Here is a 7,802-nt window from a genome sequence, read left to right as displayed (position 1 = left end):
TGGACGGGGCTCTGAGCAACCTGATCTAGTTAGTGGTGTCCCTGCTCCTGCGGGGGGGTTGGACTAGATGACCTCTCGGGGTCCCTTCCAACCCAAAACATTCTATGATTCTATGATTAATGTTATCCTCTTCATTGTTGCCATTAACCATCCTAATGGTGCCCTCAATATTTTCTTTGCTCTTCTGGCTTCCACCATGCACTGAATTGAAGATTTCAGATGACTACTAACAATTCTCCCAGGACCTTTTTCCTGAGTTATAACCACTACTCCCAGATTTAGCATCATGTAGTCGTATTTTAGATTTTTTTTGTTCCCTTAGATGTATGTTCTTGCATTTCTCTACACTGAAGGTCATGTTCCACCTCTTTTACCCATTAACTTAGATAGGAGAGATTCTTCTAGAGTTTCCTGTCATTAGTGCATCTGACAATTAAAAGCTTAACATCATCAGCAAGCTTGGAGATTTCACTGATTTCTCCTTTCTTTAGGTCACTGCTGAAGAAGCTGGCTAAAAACCAATCCCAGCACTAGCCCTTGGGGGACTCCATTACAGACCCTTCTCTACCCTGAAAAGTGAGAATTAAGCTCTCTACTTTCTGTACATAAACCAGGTTTATGGGTCCCCATTAAGGGACCTATCCACCAGTTCTGTGGCAACCTAGTTTCTTTAATATTTCTTCATGTGGAATCTTGTTAAAGTATTTTGAGAATTGAGATATTTCCATCATATCCCTTTATCTAAATGCCTGTTGACACCCTCATAATACATATTTCCAAAATACTGCCTTATATATTCTGCACAACTGTTTCTAAATTACACATATGTTTTCATCCAGAAATATAGATATTCAGAAACATTAAAAGTAGTTGTTTATATACTCTCCCTCTTATACTTTAAGATTTAAATCAGAAATTCTATATTCGTATCTTTGAGTTTATCTACAGCAAAATGACTTTACACTCACAGTTTCTTTTGACACAGTTTCTTTTAAAAATTGTGTTTATCAAATAGTTACTTCATTGTCACATGCAAAATTTCGCATTACTCTAAAGAAGAGTAATCAATTAATTCCTTTAAGAAAGAAAAATTGTAATAATTAACGCCTGAATTAATCATAGTTGATAGAAAATTTTTTTTGCACATTATGTCACACCTTAGTCTATGTATTTGGGGTTTTTTTCAAAATTCATGAGAAATTTTAAAACTTTTTTTCCCCTTAACTTTTCTAGTATTTCTCATATTGTTTTACCTTAGTTTGCAGGATTTTAACCTGGATTTTATTTTTCTGCTAGTTTTTTTGGGGGGGGTGTTACAGTTTTTATAAATATTATTGTTTATGTAGTTGCATTATTACATCATTTAATAGGCATTTTACTAGACTCTGAAAAATTGCCCTTTTCTCTGTATTTGGCTATTCATGTGATCATGTGTGACTGCAGTGGAAATCACTGTTCTGGGACATTATGCTGTTTTCAGCCTCCACATACTCTTTTTTTGAAAACGCTGCAAAAGTGCATGTGATGACACAATTTGGCTTTATAATTTATGACCTCCTTTTTCTCTTGGATAAACTTGATCTCACAGATAAAATCTAAAAGATAACCAGTAAGAACAAATATTACTGGGATGGGGGAAAGAAAATGCATACTGGTACAAGAAGACATTAGTGCCCCAAATGAAACTGTAAGCTTATTGAAGGAAGTTAGATGTTTGCTACAGTGTAGGAACATATTTATTTTAAAAATAAGAAAAAAAAAGTCAAACATTTAAATAATCCAGATTTATTTTTCATGCTTGTTCTTCTAGAAGGAGTCATCTATCATAATTATTCTTTGTTACTTCCGGAAAAAAAATAGAAACTTATGTTTAATACTTTTTATAAAATATGTGGGACTCCACTAATTCAGCATTTACAGATTCTGAATGTTATATCTGCATTGCCCTGCCACCCTAAATCTCCAAAAACTTGTTAGATCTATGGATCCTTATTCCTCCAGGGCAGAGTCTTGGAGACCAGTTTCTAGCACACCTTGCTAAAATCTTTTTGTCCCCAAGACAATTACTCTATAACTTTAAATATACGTGGAATTTTTTTTTCAGTTGGTAGTAACAGGAAAACCTTGCGACATAGTTGTACCCTAACCGTGATGTCTTAGAATATATGACCAACTCAATCTAATCTCCAAATTTTAAGTTAAAGATGATTATTTTGTGATTGAAAATGGTTTAATTTTCCATTTATAGTTAAAGAATTGGCAGAGGTATGAGACAGGGAATTACATTCTTTTTTATCAACAGAATTGCCAGCTTGGTTCCACTTCTGTAATGTTTTATCATTTCTATATGTAAATGAAAATAAACAGAGATCTCAAATCCATTTGCAGGGTTAGCACTTAATAAGACAAATTTTTAAAGGTAAATTGATTCAAAATGGGTTGCTTATGCAAAGCTGGGGGTTTATAGTGATTACAGGGTTTTGACATTTCTATTGAAATAATTGATGTATCTCTTAGGTGAAAATGCTGAAACTCTTGTACACTTGCATAGAAAAAGTAAGATAGATAAATACAAGCTAAAATGCTGATATTCTTTCTTGTAGAAGTATAATGAAGCATCCCCTTCCTGTTCCCTGTCCCTCCCTTCCCACGAGGGAAAGAATATTGTATGAAGTCTGAAATACCAGTCTCATCCATAGGGAATTTTTTGAGGCCTGATTTTTGGCAGCACTGCAATTTGGTCAGTTTTAATAAATTTTTTACCTTTTTGACACATTTCAGACTGACTTAAAAGAGCAACTGTTTTTCTTTTTTTTTTTTTTTTATTTTTCTCCAAAGCATATCAAATCTGTCAGAGTTCATTTATATTTGTATGTAAATCCTTCCATGCAGAGTGGTCCTGTGTCTCAGTTGCCCAGTTTTCATCGGTTTTTCAGTGGCAATTCTGATTTTTAAATGAAGACAAATTGAGGCTGAAAGCTTGTCATAGAAAGAAGCTATACAATTTAAAATATAATTTTTAGTATTTCATGTGTTCTGTTATATTTGATATCAGGGATTTTTTTTTCCAATTTTGGATAAGCATTAAAATAAAGCATTCATCAATAGTTTTAACAATAGAGCGTTATAAAACTTTTTGCCATTCAGCATCCTGGGAGCATTTAAATTGTTTCAAAAGAGATAGTCTTATTTTTTTAGCACTCACAATGGGTAATGAGGAACAATATGAACACAATGACCAAAATTTGAACTGTTCAAATAGAGGAGTCCAATTATATGAACTTTTGAGAAAGTAATTACATGCTTAGTTGACCTAATTTTCAAAATCCAAGAGCATTTTCCTCATCTGTGTTACCTGTCAGCTACTGTTAAAATAACTATAATGAAAAAAATAAAAATAAGAAAACCATTGTACATTCTTTATTTTATTTCTCCATCATGTTGTCAAATATACAATGTGAAAAGTTAATTTGGTGCAAGAAGCTAAATGGATTATCACAGAAGTTTAACCTGGATGCCTTTCCACTCATGCTTAAAAGAATATAAATTATCTTTTGTTCAGTAGTTATTTTGTGGGTCAAGTACAGAGGACAAGAAAATAAGACTGATCAAATAATTTAGTGATCTAACTTTTGATCCATGTTATCTTGTTTGCGGGATCTTGAAAGATGAAGTGCAATGGATTACTTATCATCCCTTTCCTCCAAAAAAACCACATAATTGTTGCCCTACTGTTATGTTAGGTGTAAAGTGGGATTTTTCAAAGGATTCTGCACTGATCTAACTCTTTTACAAGTCAGGCTCAGCTTCTACTGAAAGTTTTACCACAAATTTTAAAAGGAGAAGGACTGAGGCCAGATGTTTTTGGAAGGATGTGCGGAGTATTTTTAACATTGAAAAATCTCATGCTTACAAAACGCTTTATAATATGTGTATTCAGAGAGAACAAGTTTATGCTTACATTTCACACATTGAGCACTAGGTAAATGCTTATCAGTGCTCTTTACAGCTTCTTTGGCCTCAGCTTTCTCCTCATTTTGTGCACTATTTATATGAGTGAACACCAAGGAATTCAGATTTACTTCTTCCTATCTTCTCCTTTAAATTGAGTATTCTCTGTCTGACCTGTGTATCTGATTTTCCTTTGCTCTGGCTGATCTGCTCAACCAGAAATAACCCCTCTGAGGTGGTAACAAATGGCATACTAATGGAGATATCTGAGACTTTGTTTCTTATAGTGCCTGTCTTTCAAAATCTCAGTCAGTTAAGAGTGTTGTCACATCCATAATATAGCTGTACAGGAGTACAAATGTTCCATGAAACCAAATGGGATTTCACATACAGATTTCCCAAATCATTCCAAAGGCTTATGAACAAACTATCCTGGTCTTTGTAGTATTGATTATATAGGTTAGAAATAGAGATAATTGTTGGTTCTACTTTTCCTGCCATTGAGATATTTATGGCTAGGGTTTTCCAGGGTTGTAAGAAAAGAGATCTACTTTAAATATGAGTTTGCCTAAAACAGCCAGAGATTTAGCAAGACACCCTGGAGACTGGGACTTTTAAAGCACTTAAATTTATGAGAAACAGGTGCTATTCCCATTTTTTATAGTTAAAACCTAATGACCTTGTAAGTACTTTCTGCTAGCTGATCTGCAGAACAGGAGATAGTAATGTTTATCAACTTCCAAAATCTGCAGCCAACAAAGTGTTCAAGAATTGAAATAACATTCATGAAATGCAGGTCTTAATGCTTTAATTTGTATTTGAACATGTAATTTCCCATTTTTCATATTTTTAAGACACAAATTTTTGAGTATCTATGAAGAATAATAGTTTTCTAATTAGCATGGACAACCTGGGGAAAGGTTGCTGGAGACGACACAAAAAGATGAGGATGCATTTTAATGACAGTTGTTGAATATTTAAAACCAGTACTTTTCCCCATGCTTTGCAGAGGTTATACATACAATGAAATGGTTTACAGAGGATGGAAAAAGATTAGACCATATCGAAGTCTTTGTTTCAGACCTTTTTTTTCTGTGTTTTGTGGCCCCTTAAGTTGCAAACATATATGAAGTTTTTATTGCAAAGCTCCTTTAGAAACAAATCTATACTGACAAAAACCCGTGCGTCTAGCATAGAAAAAGTAATTTGCATTTATTCTATCATTTTGAATAAAAGCTAAGGAAGACAAAGGAGAACTATTCCCCTGACATTTTCTTTTCAATGCTTCCATATTGGCCTATAAGGCACAAATCTATATGTGAAGTAATGTTGTTGTAATTGCTTTTATTCACAGAAACTATTACATTGTGGTAAATTTACTGCTGTTTTCAGCTACTGCTCCACACTGTCTTTTACATTAATTCAGTAAGAGCAGCAATAACGTTGCTGCTTCCTCTTGACCTTTGTCTTTTACATGCTTATTTTGCCACTCAGTCTTATCAGCTGAGTTAAGACTCTGATTCTTTCCCACATGTGCTATATCTGTCTCTTCCTTGTCCTATTTACTTGTCACAGAGAACTTTGCATTGGCATGCTCTTTTAATTACTCAGATGGTTCATGCTATTTTCTGCTTTCTTCTATCTTCAGCCTCCACAAACTAGTGTTTTATTTATTGATTTCTATTATCCTCACTTTGTTCCCATGGTGCACACCTTTTTTTACTCCTAATAATAAGGGAGAATATAGGGAAGGACATGCATCTAGGGGTGCAAAACCAGCTAACCAATTCAATATAACTAACATTTTCTGAATGGAAGGCATTGTGTTATACTCAGCTCACCAAATTTAACTACCTAAAAATTATACATTTATGATAAAATATTTATTTATGATGTTTCTTTGGTCAATGCCTCCAGAAGAAAAGAGAGAAGATGTTTTAAGAGAAAATAGCAAATTAGTGATGTATATTATGCCACTTTTCGTCAAACAATATTAAATAATGTATTACACAAAGAATCATATATTTTTAACTACTAAAAATTCTGATAACTTATTTAGTAAATTAGGTCCATATTTTTCATTTCATATAAAATTTGACAGCTGGCTGACCACTACCACATATCCTCCTCATCCTCAATACATGCGGTTCAAAGAGTTAAAGGTAATCAATACAAAGGGTTTGGATTTTTTAAATAAGGCATTACTAAGAAGTTGTGCTTCCGTATGAGCTCCCCTTTAAACTTCCATTTATAATATAATAGTAAAAATAAGCTCATGGTCTGTTTCTGCACTTTCACTGCAAACCCATTGATTTGGTTTTCTGCCTCCCTTTATGGAAGTCTACATAGCAAAAGGGACAAATCACTTCGAGATCTGAAAACAGGTGCCATAAGAAAGCAGATTTTCATTTCATTTTGATAAGGGAGGGCAAGTCTGTATGGGTAACCAAAACATTTTCCCACAGATAGCTAGCTATTAATAGAATGTCAAGCTTTAGGTATGTTTGTGATAGCCTGGGTATTAGAGGAATTACCTGAACAGAGCCTCCCCTCCTTTCTATGTCAGCAGTCTTTTCACCCTGTGCTGGAGACTGATTGAACAAGAAAATAAAAGCAGCCCAATAAGGCTATAAAACCTTTGGAGCTGCAGATGTGGATGCAATATAAACAAACTAAATTATGAGTCTGTTAGGCTTCTACCATGGCAATGGCCTTTCTTTAAAAATGACCTAATCTCATGTTTCACTAGTATGACTGTAGTAATAATTAAAAAAAAAATCAGTTATCAATGTTTAAATAAGTTGCCATATTTCTCCGGTTTTGAACACATTAATAGAGTATTTGGCTTTGTACCATTTAAACTATTTTTAAACCATGGTATAATTGTTTTAGCATACAGTTCACAAGTGGTATCGTAAAATTAGAGCTTAGAAAATAACATACAACTGATTTAATTAGTTTTCTACTTGCAAATTGTTTGCCAATAGAATTGAATAATCTTGTTTATTATTTTTAATTTTATATTATTTTCTCCATTGAATAATTTCTGTGCTGCAGGCTGTTTATAACCTGTGAATATTCACAACTTGCAGTAGATGGAAATTCTCTCTAATTTGGTAGTAACATTGGCTAATGCTCACTCTTTTCCTGAAGAGATCACACCGTTTCACTAGTTTAGTCGTGTAGCAAACTAACCAGATCCAACTTTCAACAGTCCTATCAGTCTATAGAGGAAATAGAAGTGAAAAATGAACTTTAGAATTATAATCAAAAGAAAAAATGTGCAGCTAGGACTGCAGAGGAGAATGAACAAGAAGATGAGTAACCACATGAAGAATGAGCAGAAACAAGTGAACTCAATGGCTAGAAGGAAGTTTGCAGTTACAGGATGAGATTGTCATTAAGAGACATAGAAATGGCCTGACAGAAACCTCATAAAGTTCAATCAAGTTCAACTAGTTCAAAGTCCTGCATCTGGGATGGAATAACCCTATGCATCAGTACTGTCTGGGGGCTGACCACCTGGTAGGGGTGCCTAACTGCTGCTTTCAGCTACCTAAGGGACGATGGCAGAGAGAATGGAGCCAGACTCTTCTCAGAATTGCATAGTGAAAGCCCAAGAGGCAATAAACACAAATTGCAGCAACTGAACTTCCAGTAAGACATAAGGAAAAAAAAATTCTCTATGCAGGCAGTAACAGGGCTGCAGGGCAATACCTGCTCCAGCATGGTCTCTCCAGGGACTGCAGGGGATCCCTGATGGGGCTCCTGGAGCACCTCCTCACCTTCCTCCTCTCCTCCCCTCGGGGCTCCCAGGGCTGTTTCTCACACTTCCCCCCCCCTTCCTCTCT

The sequence above is a fragment of the Egretta garzetta genome, unplaced genomic scaffold (genome assembly GCF_000687185.1).
Source record: "Egretta garzetta isolate BGI_Z169 unplaced genomic scaffold, ASM68718v1 scaffold45, whole genome shotgun sequence".
Lineage (NCBI taxonomy): Eukaryota > Metazoa > Chordata > Aves > Pelecaniformes > Ardeidae > Egretta > Egretta garzetta.
This window is presented reverse-complemented; position numbering follows the sequence as displayed.